This window comes from Eptatretus burgeri, chromosome 10 (assembly GCF_056783735.1).
Source record: "Eptatretus burgeri isolate ZD-2024b chromosome 10, Ebu_testis_v1, whole genome shotgun sequence".
Classification (NCBI taxonomy): domain Eukaryota; kingdom Metazoa; phylum Chordata; class Myxini; order Myxiniformes; family Myxinidae; genus Eptatretus; species Eptatretus burgeri.
Genome location: NC_140970.1, coordinates 71347554 through 71363995, shown reverse-complemented (window position 1 = coordinate 71363995; position 16442 = coordinate 71347554).

The following is a 16442-nucleotide window of genomic DNA, read 5'->3' as shown; positions in this document are numbered from 1 at the left end:
TGTTTCAGGACTGGGTTCCACCTGGCCTATAGTTACCCCCTCCTGCACAGTGGTCCTGTGAAGAGGTTTCCTTGTTTCAGGACTGGGTCCACCTGGCCTATAGTTACCCCCTCCTGCACAGTGGTCCTGTGAAGAGGTTTCCTTGTTTCAGGACTGGGTCCACCTGGCCTATAGTTACCCCCTCCTGCACAGTGGTCCTGTGAAGAGGTTTCCTTGTTTCAGGACTGGGTTCCACCTGGGCTATAGTTACCCCCCTCCTGCACAGTGGTCCTGTGAAGAGGTTTCCTTGTTTCAGGACTGGGTCCACCTGGCCTATAGTTACCTTCTCCTGCACAGTGGTCCTGTGAAGAGGTTTCCTTGTTTCAGGACTGGGTTCCACCTAGGCTATAGTTACCTTCTCCTGCACAGTGGTCCTTTGAAGAGGTTTCCTTGTTTCATTCAAACAAAATTGCATGAATTGCTTACAAAGTGCTGGCCGAAAACGTCAAAAGGCCTGGATCCTGATCTCCTTTACTTCAGATTGCAAACTCAACTATCACAACAAGAGGACTGCATGATGAGAGGTACTCACCTCCTTCTTGTCCCAGAGGCGTTACAGCCGCATTTCATCACATTAGTGCATGATATGCACCAGGGCATAGTGAGGACAAAGCAGCAGAAAAGAGATCTGTATTGGTGGCCGAGAATGGACGCACACGTCGCGTCCGCAATCAAGGCTTCCATTACTTGCCAGCAGCGCGACAAGACAGCTGTGACACACGCATCACCACGACAGCCGGTTCCTTATCCCGATGCTGCTTGGGAGAAATTGGCAATCGACATCGTGGGGCCCTTCAATTCTGCACCACTGGATTGTTGTTTCGCTATCACTCTGATTGATTACTTCAGCGAATGGCCAGAAATTGCCTTCACCTCCCAGGTCACTTCCACTACAGTGATGAAGTTCCTGTCAACTGTGTTTATCAGAGAAAGTAACCCAAAATAGTTGATATCTAAGAATCAGGTCAGGTATGGGAGCATGTTCCAGAACAGCGCGTCGCTGCGTCCACTTTCCGCCGGTACTCCAGGGGCCTCCGTCTGGCCATCCCCCAGGCAGATGCCAGGCCCATCCCCATCTCCTTGAGATGGTGGTCAACCTGCTGCAACCATGAGGCACGTGGTCGACCCACTGGCCTCCTCCACTCATGAGACTCCCTCGCTGAGAGAATCTGGTGAGCAGGATCAGCGTCAGGAAAACGAGCCACATGTCCATACAGCCGCAACTGACGCTCACGGACTATGCAGGTAACAAATCTCATCCGAGTCTCTCTCAGCAACCGCTCGTTGGACACAAAATCCGACCAGCGATAGCCAAGGATTCTCCGAAGACACCTGGTACCAAAGGAATTAAGTCTCCGTCTCAGATCCTTGGTCAGAGTCCAAGTCTCGCACCCATAGAGCAAGACTGGAAGTACCAAGGACCTGAAGACTCGGACTTTCGTCCTCCCGCACAGGTACCGGCAGCGCCACACCCCATGATCCAGTGAATCCATGACTCCCCAGGCCCGACCCAGACGTCTATTGACCTCTGACTCGCAGCCAGCAGAGACATGAATATCACTGCCAAGGTAAGTGAATCTCTCCACGACCTCAACATCCTCACCACAAACAGACACAGACAGGACAGCAGCATCCAAGATGTCACCGAAAGCCTGGATCTTAGTTTTGACCCAAGAAACCCGTAATCCCAGCGGCTCCGACTCTTCATTCAGCACCTCGAGGGCCCCCAAAAGGATGTCTAAAGTCTCCGCAAAGATGACTGCATCGTCTGCAAAATCAAGGTCCGAGATCTTGACATTCCCAAATGACGCACCGCAACTTGATCTCTCCGACATCCTCCCTAGAATCCAGTCCATACAAGTGCTGAAAAGTGTGGGGGCAAGTACACATCCCTGACGAACTCCAGTAACAACCGGAAATAAGTCAGAGGTAGTACCACCACACTTCACAGCACTCTCAGTACCAGAGTAGAGTTCAGACATCAGATCGATCAGTTTTGGTGGCACCCCACGAAGACCAAGAATCCTCCAGAGGACATCCCGATTCACTGAATCGAACGCTTTACAGAGATCAACATAGGCTGCAAGCAGCCCCTGCCGAAACTCTCGTCTGCGTTCGGTGAGGACACGAAGGGCAAGGATACGGTCAATCGTTGACCTCTTTGGTGTAAAGCCTGACTGCTCTGGATGCTGGTGCTCAAGCAGATGGTGGCGAACCCTATCAAGAATTATCCGAGCAAAGACCTTGCCCGGCACTGAGAGCAGCGTCACCCCTCGGTAGTTGTTGCAGTCTTGGCGATCACCCTTCCCTTTCCAGAGAGGGACAACAAGGCCCCTCTTCCAGTCAGTTGGGATGATGCCTGTGTTCCAGGCAGAGCACAAAACTGCATGCAACAACACGAGTGCAGCATTTCCACCAGCCTTGAGAAGTTCGGCATGGATGCCACAGATCCCTGGAGCTTTGCCCCGTTTCAACTGGTTCACCGCAGCCCGTGTTTCCACAAGCGAAGGTGGACCACAGTTGATTCGAGGGTCAGCAACAGGGATTGTAACACCCTTGACATCCAACTCGACAGCTGGGGGATCAGCCTGGTACAACCGCTCAAAGTAACCGGCCCAGCGGGCCTTCACTTCGGACTCTTCTGTCAAGAGCCTACCACTCTCTGCTCGAACTGCAGTGCTCCGAGGGATGGGCTTGGATGAACGTAATGCGCGAATTCCCCTGGAAGCGGGACAAGAATCACCTGTCCACAGGGGATGCTCTACCCCCTCACAGATTCCTCGCACATAGGCCTCCTTGTCCACCCTCAGTGCACGTACAGTTTTACGCCTCAGCTCCCTGAACAGCTCAGCTCTGCCATTCAGCCTGGCCCTGCGACTCTGGTCAATGGTATCCAGTGTCCCTTGAGAGACAAAATTCTTCTTTGCCCTGCGGTGAGTTCCAAGACATCCACCGGCAACATCAAGGACGGTGGTCTTAAAGGCGCTCCACAACTCTTCAGGACCCCCCAAAGCACCCAGACCCCCCAAGTGTCCACTCAGCCTGTTCGCAAACTCCTCAGCTACTCTCTCATCCCTGAGCTTGGCAACATCCAGCCTAGGCTGGGATGGTACCATTCTCCAGGATTTAAGGTGCAGCTTTAGAGTTGCTACAACAAGCCTGTGGTCAGTATTGAGGAACTGAGCACTCCGGTAGACCCTGCAGTTCTGGATCATCCTCCAACGACCGTCAATGAGGACATGGTCAATCTCCTTTGCCACACCGCCAGCGTTGGAATACCAAGTCCAGTGATGAGCTTGTGGGCGCTGAAACCATGAACCAGCCACCCTAAGTCCATGACTTCTTGCAAAGTCAAGGAACTTAGTGCTCTTCTGGTTCATAGTTCCTGACCCATGGGGACCAACACACACCTCATAACCATCCCTATCAGTTCCAGTCGATGCATTGAAATCCCCCAAGACTAGAAGTGTATCTCGTCTGGGGCACTGATCAACCACAGACTCGAGTGTGGCGTAGAATGCATCCTTCACGGTGAGATCACTCGCCTCAGTCGGAGCATAAACAGAGACCAGGGAAATGACACCGAAGGAGTGACGAATCCTTAATCTCATAATACGCTCGTTGACCAGTGTTACCTCAATTATCATTGGGGTCAGCTTATTGGACACAGCTACAGCAACTCCTTGGGTATGGTAACCATCAGAGCGACCAGACCAATAGTAGGTGTAACCACCCACCATTATCTCGCCGCAATCCGGTCTCCGAACCTCAGAGAGTGCTGCAATCCCGATGTCCAAACGCTTGAGCTCAGATGATAACAGAGACAGTTGATCATCCTCTCTTAGGGATAGGACATTCCAGGCATCCACCCGAAGGGACCGCCTCAGGTTAACCCAAGGAGACCGGCGTCTGGTGGACGACACCTCAGCACCACTCCGACACACTCTCCCGCAATCTGACCCAGGGATGTTACCCCGTGGTTTCCCTCCTATCAACGATTGGGGGTCCCGAAGGCTTTGCCCCAATCCCGTCATCCGGTGAGCTGCCCTGCGAAGGGAAGCTGCACAGGAGGTACTCCCACGGAGTGGGTTTTCAGATTTTTTTGCGTTTTTGCGTTTTGCGGAATGAAGCGTTTTACGGTGGCCGGAGTGCAAATCCTGCCACCAACCTCCTAATAAGAAGTAACCCAACTGCAGGAGGACGTCTGCAGACACAGTTGGGCACTAGATATGGATGGCCGTTGGCTCACAAGGAGCTCCTCCGCCCTTTGACAGGTTTTGTTTTTAATCCTGCTGGGTGTCCATATCCAAACACCCCCCCTCACCAGAAAACCTGGTGGGGGAGACGGTTTAGTCGCCGACAACCCGACCATGGAACAGGTTCGTACAGGTTTACATGGTACCTGTAGCAGGTCACAGATCGAACCTGACCTGACAAAATGGTTAAGAAAAAAATCCTGACTTAGAAAAAAATCTAAGAATGGTTCACAATTAACATCTCAGGAATTTGAAACCTTTCTCCAAGACAGAGACATTACCCACAGGAAGTCAGCAGTGGATGACCCGCAAGCGAATGGGGAAATTGAGTGATTCAATAGAAGCTTAAAGGAAAGCTTGCTCACTGCTAACATTGAGGGGAAAGAATGGAAAACATTTACAATGGACTTTCTTCAAACATACCAGGCAACTCGACATGCCACAACACAGCGATCACCTGTTGAAGAGAGAGATGCACACCAAGTTATCTTCATGGAAGAGAGATGCACACCAAGCTATCTTCATGGAAGAGAGATGCACACCAAGCTACATGTATCTTCATGGAAGAGAGATGCACACCAAGCTACATGTATCTTCATGGAAGAGAGATGCACACCAAGCTACATGTATCTTCATGGAAGAGAGATGCACACCAAGCTACATGTATCTGGTTTGCAGATGGCAAAGCCCAACACACCGTCACACAAATACACGGCGCTCAGAGTACAAAAGAAGCAGAACAAGCAAAAGGTGTACTCCGACAAACGCCATAGAGCAAAGGATATGAAATTTGAATGCGGTTCCTTCATCCGAGTGAGGAAACCTGGCATCCTCTGAAAAGGACAATCCAAATTTTTAGCACCTCTCCAAGTTATGGAGCAAAGAGGACCTCACACGTACAAACTGTCCGATGGATGGATCTGGAATGCTTCTCATTTAGCATATGCCTATCAAAGGAATGCAAGAAATGATGCCGAGCTACCACTCCTTCCTGACATCATCGCACCACCAGCGCAAGACACATCAGAACATGTGCCGGTGGGCCGGGATGCCAGGATTCGCAGACCTCCAGTCTGGACTCAAGATTATGTGATGATGTCATGTAAAGTCCTTTTATATTAAGAAAAGGAAGCTAATTTAAACTGTTGCCATGTTTATTACTACTTGTTTTATAGTTAATCCATATTGTGGTAATTACTACATTTCAACTTCTAGTTAATTGATATTATTGTTGTCCACTTAGATACGGTATGCATGTGGTTAAAGAAAGGGGAACATGGGGTGTTGTGCAAAGACTGGACACGAGAGGGTGTGATGAGGAAAAAGGAGTTCGGAGTGATAGGTCAGGAGGTTCACTTGTTACGTGCAAACTTGTTAAGCTGTGCAAAGCTTGTTACGTTCCAATATTCGGTTATAAACGTTCCAATGAATAAAACCGTTGGAGAATATTAGATTCCTCATTCTTGGAGTATTTTATGATACAACGGCCAGAAAGACCAGAAGACTCACCATTTATTTAGAGGCCATATGGGCCACTGCTGTGTCACTGGATGCTGTATAGCCCTGTGGTCACTCAGGACACTTGTGGTGCCGGGACCCAGAGCACAAATGGACAACGTTGTCGGGAAGTACTCCTGTTGCGGAAATGGGCCCTCAGTGGGTTATTAAATATAGGATTAGCCCAGATCCCCTCTTAAATGCATGTTTAGCCAGGTTGTTTGGTAATCAGACATTAAATGTGTGTCGGAAGGTGTAGCAGGCTGTCCAGTGTTCATACAGTGGTGGTGTACCGAGAGGCACCTTCTTCTTCTTCCTTCCCCCCTCCTAACTAGCCCCCACCCGGCGCTCTGACAGTCAATCAAGACGTGCCGGCAACCCAAAAGGCAAGAGGAACTGCATGAGGTCTGTCTGCGATCTGCTTCGTGAGAAAGGCCCACCCCAAAAGGCAAGAGGAACTGCATGAGGTCTGTCTGCGATCTGCTTTGTGAAAAAGGCTGGCCCCGAAAAGCAAAGGAAGGGACTGCTGTGTGAGTCTGCGATCTGCTGTATGAGGAACTGCCCAGTGTCGGTCTGCAATCTGCTTCGAGAGGAACTGCTTTGTCGGTCGGCGATCTGCTTTGTGAAGAGTGGTTTGGTCGGTCGGGGATCTGCTTTGTTTAGAGTGGTTTGGCCGGCTGTTCCTCCTCGGTGATGGACCCAGCATGCAGAGCACAACACCCAGATTTGGCCTCGTCTGGTGTACAGGCCAGGCCTCGATTCGCATACTGGACCTTGTGAGAAACCAGCTGGAACCCACCATAGAACTTTCTATCCTGTGCCGTCGACTTTACGGGGGCTGAACACGCCGAGGCTGGTGCGTGAGCTGTGCCGACAAAAGGACGTCTTCGCCGCCATCTTGCCACGCGGCATGCTCGAGCTTGGGCGCTCGAATCCGACACCATCGGCTTGTCACGAGCCGCATTCGTGCCTTCGACACTTTTCCTCTCGACCATGAGGCACCACCAAGTACTCCATGTCTTGTCTGCATGTTGTCCAGGCCTAAGGTTTATTTTGCTAGGGCTCCCTTCGAAACCCGTATCCGTAGCTCCCTAGTTAAGAGCGGGTTATCGATTAATTATAACGTTTGTGAATGCTTTGCTTGTGTAGTGTTCCCCGATGTGTCCCCAATAAATCTGGCTGAGTTATACGAAAGTTGCCGCCTTGAATTTATTCGTGCCACGCTGAGAGACAATCTGCTCGATTTGTATTTAAAACCAAAACAGGCTACGGACTGGCAGACTTCGCTCAATCTCTGACAAACCCAGTCTGTAGCCGGGGTCTATATCCCCAACTGTTATGGCCCAGGTGTACTTTGGTATCGTGATCTGAGGCACGTGACCCGAGACCTGTGTCGAACCAACCGGCGTTATAACCCCTGAGACGGCGGTGCTGTTAAGTGACGCTGAATCTCAACATTTTGTGTCCGGAGTGGGGTGCGAATCCCTCCATCGCTGATCCTCAACACTGAGGCCATATGGGCCACTGCTGTATCACTGGATGCTGTATAGCCCTGTGGTCACTCAGGACACTTGTGGTGCCGGTACCCAGAGCATAAATGGACAACGTTGTGTCGGGAAGTGCAACCAGGTAAGGAGAAACCAGACAATAAACTTTATAGATTCCAAAGATAAAGAATAAGAGGCCTCTTGGTACACTCACCCCCATCCCAACCACATTTTATTTGAAAATTGCATCTGGATTTAGAAGGATAAGTTACTGTATTAGTGAGCAAATGTGTAGGATTAGTGGAACGACCTATTCGATGAGGGATGGACTCTGTTTCGGAATTATTGCATGCGGGTTTAAACTATGGTGGGGGGTTGTACTGTATGGCAAGTGGAGATAGACCTCACGCTGCTCGCCCTTCCAGACGCAAATCTGGGAGAGTCTGTAGAAGGAAGGTGGGGGTAATGTTGTAGGAATGCCTTCTATGGGACATATAATATGGGTCGTTTTATGTGTAGAAAGCTCTTCTCAGCCTGCCCCACATGTGAGTGTGTGTCTAAAACTGCTTTCCCATGACACCTTTTTTTAATGTTGCCACCTTTATATTCTGTCCTAAATGTGTCTTCCAAGCATTGGCCGTCGGCACAAGTTCAGGCAGGAATAGCAAATCTTACCATCCCGATCACCATCCTGATCGCTCCAACTGGGTAAAAGGTCTGGGGATGCCTCACTCACGAACCGGACCCTGGGCCAAAGTCAGCTGAGAGTAGATGGGCAAGTGGTGTCACAGGTTGAGGTGTAGGTTAACTCTGTAAAGGTGCGGTGTGAACCAGGGGGGGAGAAGAGATGCTCCTGGACACGACGGGCAAAGTTTCGCACTAGCTTTGGAGTCCTTTGCTGGCACGAGACGCCCCTCCCTCTCCCCCGCCTGGAAAACACGCTCCCTCCACCAAAGCACCCACCACCGGCCATGCCTGGACCTGCCCTCCCATCCTGCTGGGCCATGTTTATGGCACAAACTGTTTTCCAGGCAGGCAGTGTCTCAACTTGGAACTCGCTGAGTCCTGTCGGTATTCGTCTCAGCTGGATTCCCTCAACTATTTGTGGGACCTCCCTGTCGGACATTGCACTCCTGTTATCTTGGCGAAGATTTCAATGCTCCTCCATATATTCCCTCGTTGGTGCCACTCTGGGTGATTTTTATGCCATTTCGAGAAGGTACTCAGCATGTGTTGACCAGTGCGTATCTTCGGAGCCTATTCCTCCCTCCAACCTCTCCTGTCCTTCAACCAACTCATCCTTTTCAGCTTTGAGCTCTCTTCTTCCTCATCAATGGTGCAGCTTTAACAGCTGACTTGGGTTATTCTCCATGATTCGGTGATTAACCATCCGAGGACTTACTGAACGTGATGGACTGACTGTCTGTGTCAGCTTCACCATTTCTGGGCACCTTCCGGACTTCGGTCCTTCAAAACGGGGCTCACTGCCAATCTTTCACAAATTTATAACCCACTGGGGTTTAATGTGCGAACCACTTGATTAGGCTGAGTTGCCACGTTGAGAGTCGTGAGTTATCATGTCGCTGCATTGCTGTATGTAATCTTTATACTTGTTTTAATTTGGGGATTCTTAGGAAAATCATTAATTGTTATATTTAATTACTATTTTTGTGCTAAGGTAGACATTAGAGATTAATAAATATTTATTAGATAACATTACCTTTCTGTCTCCTGTTGTATGTGGCGGTTGTATGAGTTGTATGTGTATGTGGCGGAGTGGAGACCCGTCCAGGATTGTGCTCAATAGCCAAGGAGACTGCTTAAGCAGCACCAACGCACTGCACAGACTATGGTCCCAATCTCCTCCTCTCCTGCTGTATGTTGCTTTCACGCTTCAAACAACACCAAGGACACATCAGTGTCTTTATTTATTTTCTGCCGTGACACCCTTTAGCAACATCAAGAGTTACGTCTGTGGTTACCAGTGCATTCGCTGCGGTGCCCGAAGGTCGACACGTATCAGACGTTGGGGGCTACCAATTCTCCCAATGTCCTTCTACCCTTCAATCTCCAATGCTTCTCAGTACCTGTCTAATTCTGTGACCACCTTTCCGTTACTACAGTTCCAAGGAGACCATTCCACTCATTAACAACTCTCTGAGTGAAAAACCCTGCCTTATGACCGTCCCCACTCTCCATTCCTTTGCTCTAAGGCTGTGGCCCCTAGTCATATCACTGTTCAAGACATGGTTAAAGAGGCTGTAAGTGTGTACAAACCTGCATTTACCTCGTCGATGCTGGTTACATCATTGCTCAGGAGATCGGGCCTGCCTAGCTCTTGCAGTTCCCCCCATGTAGAAATGCCAGCAGTAACTCACTTATTCTTCAACGAAAGACACCGTGGGGTCCCTAACGTTACCAATTACCACCAGCAGATGGAACATGCAGCTTAATGTCTCGATGAGGGTTGACTGACTTCGTTATACCTATGAAATGCCAATCAGACAGTTTGCAGTCAGGTCAGGAATCTTACCCAGAGTTGACAGTTCTTTTTTTTTGTAAGTGCACGAGAACTTCTGACCATCGTATGAAGAACAAATTACATCTGAACTGAATTAAATATCATGAAAAGCTGATGCAAGACGGAACAATGAACATCATCCTGGGTTGGGGTTGCAATTTGAGTTGTCATGTCACGTGTAAGGTGAAAGTGAAGCTTGCAGATGAGTGAAAATTGGTGTTTGTTCTATTGCATGATGTACGAGGAACCTCACGCTATTTTCCTGCCTTAATTTAAATATCACGAAAATTACCATATATTCCATCACATCATATCACTCATCTACCAGGGTACGGGAAAGTAGGTGTGCTCCTGTGATCATCCCGGTCCACACATCTGGGTTGTACACAACTTAGCGGCTGCACTGCAGCTGTGCTATAAAGGAGTAGAGGTCTTAAAAACTCTGGTTCCACAAGCACACAAACAGTGGCCTGCAAAAGTATTTAACCCCCTCCAAAGTTTTCATATTTTGATGCAACCTGAGCTTATTTCATGATGCTTTCAAATCAAGTGAAATATATAGAGTCTTCACAAACTACTTCAAAGTGATAAAGCTAAAAAATGCAGATAAAATGTGAATAAGTTAGATGAACAGAGAAAATCAGATGATTTTCAGTAAAGGGGCTGTCACACCTTGACGTTTTAGCCACCATATGCCGACGTATGAAAAATTTGCCGAATACGCTGGCACACGTCGAATACGTTATGGGTAAGTTTTGTATACGTTAAGAGCACGCTGAAGCACGCTGGCATACGTTGTAGTACGCCAAGCTCATCGACAAATTTTGTGCATGATCAAAATTTGTCGACGTATGCCAGCGTATGACTCACACGTTCCGCATACGCTGGCCATAAGTTGTAGGCACGTTCTGCGATCGTTGACACACGTCGACACACGTTACTTGTAAGTTACTCATAAGTCAAAACACATCGAGGTAATGTTTAGCGTACCTGAAAGTTATTTCTAACCTATGAGTAACGTGCTTTGAACCTATGAGTAATGTATCTCCAACGCATATTGACGTATGTAGACGTATTTGACGTCTTCCGGACGACCACAGAACTTACTGAACGTGTTTCTAACTTACAGCTACTGTATAATGGAGTATTGGCAGCGTTTAGGGGAATTGGTATATAAAAATGGGCTTCACAGGAGGAACCCGTCAGTGTTCCAGACTCCATGTTTTTTTTTTTTTCTTCAGCATGACGGTGATGTTGACACTTCAATGTCCAGTGCGGTTATGATTTGAATCGTCGAGCGGCAGCCTATTAATAGGCTACACCAGGTGATCGTCGGCGATACTCTGCCACGCACTATGCATAATTTAGACTATCGTTGGGCATAAGTTGTGAACGCCGACAACACGCTAAGCATTCGTTGGTATAAGTTATCTACAAGTTATCGAAACGTTCTGTGTATGTTACTAATACGTTATGCATACATCCAACTCGTTAATATACGCCCAAAACTGAAAAAAACATCAATAGTTCAGCGTACGCCAGCGTTTTAGATCAATTTTGATACGTTGCCATACGCTGGCTAAATCGTCAAGGTATGACAGGGGCTTTACATAAGTATTCAAACCTTTTCCATCACTTCAGGAGCAAATTATTTGTTTGAAAGGTTACAAAATAAGTGTCAGGTTTCACCTGTATGTAATCAGTGGTTTCACTTAAAAATTAAACCCCCCACTTATCTAAGGAGTTTTAAGGTGCAACTCACTTGGTCAACTCACAAGGCAAACATGAAGATTAATAAGTTTTCCAAAGAAGTCAGACATAGAGTGGTGGAGAAGCACCGTTCAGGAGAGGGTTATCAGAAGATTTCAAGGTCACTCATTATCCCTTTGAGTACGGTGAAATCCATCATGAAAAAGTGGAAGAGGTATCATACCACCCAGACTCCACCCAGACCAGGTCAACCATCCAAACTCAGCAGTCGGACAAGCAGGAAACTAGTTTGGGATGTCACTGTCAATCCAACAACGACTTTGAAAGATCTGTAAGGCTCTATGTCTGAGATGGGGGTCAGTGTTCATCAATCAACAATATCCCATTGTCTTCACAAAGCTGGACCTCTATGGACAGGTGCCAAAAAAGAAGCCATTATTGAAAAAGAGACATCTAAAAGCTCATAAGGAGTTTGTGAAAAAATATCCTCATGATACTGCAGGCATGTGGAGAAACATTTTGTGGTCAAATGAGACAAAAATTGAACTTTTTGGTCTAATTTCAAAGCATTAGTCTGGCACAAACATAACACTGCACATCACCCAGTCAACACCATCCCTCCTGTCAAGCATGGTGGTGGCAGCATCATGTTATGAACCTGTTTTTCATCAGCAGGAACTGGCAAGCTTGTCAGGATAGAAGGAACAATGGATGGTGCAAAGTACATGAGAATCCTTGATGAAAACCTACTTGAGTCAGCCACTAATCTGTAAACTGGGTCAGAGATTAACATTTCAGCAGAACAATGATCTGAAGCACAAAGCTAAAGCCACACTGGAGTGGCTGAATAAGAAGAAAATAAATGTTCTTGAGTGGCCCTGTCAAAGTCCTGGCTTGAACCCAATTGAACATTTATGGTGAGACTTGAACATTGCAGTCCATCGACGATCCCCATCAAACTTGGCAGAACTGGAGTAATTTTCACATGAAGAATGGGCAAAGATTTCACCATCTCACTGTGGAAAGCTGGTGGAGACCGACCTAGAAAGACTCATGTAGCAGTCATTGCTGCAAAATGTGCTTCTACCAAGTACTGTCATTGCTACAAAATGTGCTTCTACCAAGTACTGTCATTGCTACAAAATGTGCTTCTACCAAGTACTGTCATTGTGACAAAATGTGCTTCTACCAAGTACTGTCATTGTGACAAAATGTGCTTCTACCAAGTACTGTCATTGCTACAAAATGTGCTTCTACCAAGTACTGTCATTGCTACAAAATGTGCTTCTACCAAGTACTGTCATTGCTACAAAATGTGCTTCTACCAAGTACTGTCATTGCTACAAAATGTGCTTCTACCAAGTACTGTCATTGCTACAAAATGTGCTTCGACCAAGTACTGTCATTGCTACAAAATGTGCTTCTTCCAAGTACTGTCATTGCTACAAAATGTGCTTCTACCAAGTACTGTCATTGCTACAAAATGTGCTTCTACCATGTACTGTCATTGTGACAAAATGTGCTTCTACCAAGTACTGTCATTGTGACAAAATGTGCTTCTACCAAGTACTGTCATTGTGACAAAATGTGCTTCTACCAAGTACTGTCATTGCTACAAAATGTGCTTCTACCAAGTACTGTCATTGCTACAAAATGTGCTTCTACCAAGTACTGTCATTGCTACAAAATGTGCTTCTACCAAGTACTGTCATTGCTACAAAATGTGCTTCTACCAAGTACTGTCATTGCTACAAAATGTGCTTCGACCAAGTACTGTCATTGCTACAAAATGTGCTTCTTCCAAGTACTGTCATTGCTACAAAATGTGCTTCGACCAAGTACTGTCATTGCTACAAAATGTGCTTCGACCAAGTACTGTCATTGCTACAAAATGTGCTTCTACCAAGTACTGTCATTGCTACAAAATGTGCTTCGACCAAGTACTGTCATTGCTACAAAATGTGCTTCTACCAAGTACTGTCATTGCTACAAAATGTGCTTCGACCAAGTACTGTCATTGCTACAAAATGTGCTTCGACCAAGTACTGTCATTGCTACACAATGTGCTTCTACCAAGTACTGTCATTGCTACAAAATGTGCTTCTACCAAATACTGTCATTGTGACAAAATGTGCTTCTTCCAAGTACTGTCATTGCTACAAAATGTGCTTCTACCAAGTACTGTCATTGTGACAAAATGTGCTTCTACCAAGTACTGTCATTGCTACAAAATGTGCTTCTACCAAGTACTGTCATTGCTACAAAATGTGCTTCTACCAAGTACTGTCATTGCTACAAAATGTGCTTCTACCAAGTACTGTCATTGCTACAAAATGTGCTTCGACCAAGTACTGTCATTGCTACAAAATGTGCTTCTTCCAAGTACTGTCATTGCTACAAAATGTGCTTCTACCAAGTACTGTCATTGCTACAAAATGTGCTTCTACCAAGTACTGTCATTGCTACAAAATGTGCTTCTACCAAGTACTGTCATTGCTACAAAATGTGCTTCGACCAAGTACTGTCATTGCTACAAAATGTGCTTCGACCAAGTACTGTCATTGCTACAAAATGTGCTTCGACCAAGTACTGTCATTGCTACAAAATGTGCTTCGACCAAGTACTGTCATTGTGACAAAATGTGCTTCTACCAAGTACTGTCATTGTGACAAAATGTGCTTCTACCAAGTACTGTCATTGCTACAAAATGTGCTTCTACCAAGTACTGTCATTGCTACAAAATGTGCTTCGACCAAGTACTGTCATTGCTACAAAATGTGCTTCGACCAAGTACTGTCATTGCTACAAAATGTGCTTCTACCAAGTACTGTCATTGCTACAAAATGTGCTTCTTCCAAGTACTGTCATTGCTACAAAATGTGCTTCTACCAAGTACTGTCATTGCTACAAAATGTGCTTCTACCAAGTACTGTCATTGCTACAAAATGTGCTTCGACCAAGTACTGTCATTGCTACACAATGTGCTTCTACCAAGTACTGTCATTGCTACAAAATGTGCTTCGACCAAGTACTGTCATTGCTACAAAATGTGCTTCTACCAAGTACTGTCATTGCTACAAAATGTGCTTCGACCAAGTACTGTCATTGCTACAAAATGTGCTTCGACCAAGTACTGTCATTGTGACAAAATGTGCTTCTACCAAGTACTGTCATTGTGACAAAATGTGCTTCTACCAAATACTGTCATTGCTACAAAATGTGCTTCGACCAAGTACTGTCATTGCTACACAATGTGCTTCTACCAAGTACTGTCATTGCTACAAAATGTGCTTCTACCAAGTACTGTCATTGTGACAAAATGTGCTTCTACCAAGTACTGTCATTGCTACAAAATGTGCTTCGACCAAGTACTGTCATTGCTACACAATGTGCTTCTACCAAGTACTGTCATTGCTACAAAATGTGCTTCTACCAAGTACTGTCATTGTGACAAAATGTGCTTCTACCAAATACTGTCATTGCTACAAAATGTGCTTCGACCAAGTACTGTCATTGCTACAAAATGTGCTTCTACCAAGTACTGTCATTGCTACAAAATGTGCTTCTACCAAGTACTGTCATTGCTACAAAATGTGCTTCTACCAAGTACTGTCATTGCTACAAAATGTGCTTCTACCAAGTACTGTCATTGCTACAAAATGTGCTTCTACCAAGTACTGTCATTGCTACAAAATGTGCTTCTACCAAGTACTGTCATTGCTACAAAATGTGCTTCTACCAAGTACTGTCATTGCTACAAAATGTGCTTCGACCAAGTACTGTCATTGTGACAAAATGTGCTTCTACCAAGTACTGTCATTGTGACAAAATGTGCTTCTACCAAGTACTGTCATTGTGACAAAATGTGCTTCTACCAAATACTGTCATTGCTACAAAATGTGCTTCGACCAAGTACTGTCATTGCTACAAAATGTGCTTCGACCAAGTACTGTCATTGCTACAAAATGTGCTTCGACCAAGTACTGTCATTGCTACAAAATGTGCTTCTACCAAGTACTGTCATTGTGACAAAATGTGCTTCTACCAAGTACTGTCATTGCTACAAAATGTGCTTCTACCAAGTACTGTCATTGCTACAAAATGTGCTTCTACCAAGTACTGTCATTGCTACAAAATGTGCTTCTACCAAGTACTGTCATTGCTACAAAATGTGCTTCTACCAAGTACTGTCATTGCTACAAAATGTGCTTCTACCAAGTACTGTCATTGCTACAAAATGTGCTTCTACCAAGTACTGTCATTGCTACAAAATGTGCTTCTACCAAGTACTGTCATTGTGACAAAATGTGCTTCTACCAAGTACTGTCATTGCTACAAAATGTGCTTCGACCAAGTACTGTCATTGCTACAAAATGTGCTTCTACCAAGTACTGTCATTGCTACAAAATGTGCTTCTACCAAGTACTGTCATTGCTACAAAATGTGCTTCTACCAAGTACTGTCATTGCTACAAAATGTGCTTCTACCAAATACTGTCATTGTGACAAAATGTGCTTCTACCAAGTACTGTCATTGCTACAAAATGTGCTTCTACCAAGTACTGTCATTGCTACAAAATGTGCTTCTACCAAGTACTGTCATTGCTACAAAATGTGCTTCGACCAAGTACTGTCATTGCTACAAAATGTGCTTCTACCAAGTACTGTCATTGCTACAAAATGTGCTTCTACCAAGTACTGTCATTGCTACAAAATGTGCTTCTACCAAGTACTGTCATTGCTACAAAATGTGCTTCGACCAAGTACTGTCATTGCTACAAAATGTGCTTCTACCAAGTACTGTCATTGCTACAAAATGTGCTTCTACCAAGTACTGTCATTGCTACAAAATGTGCTTCTACCAAGTACTGTCATTGCTACAAAATGTGCTTCGACCAAGTACTGTCATTGCTACAAAATGTGCTTCGACCAA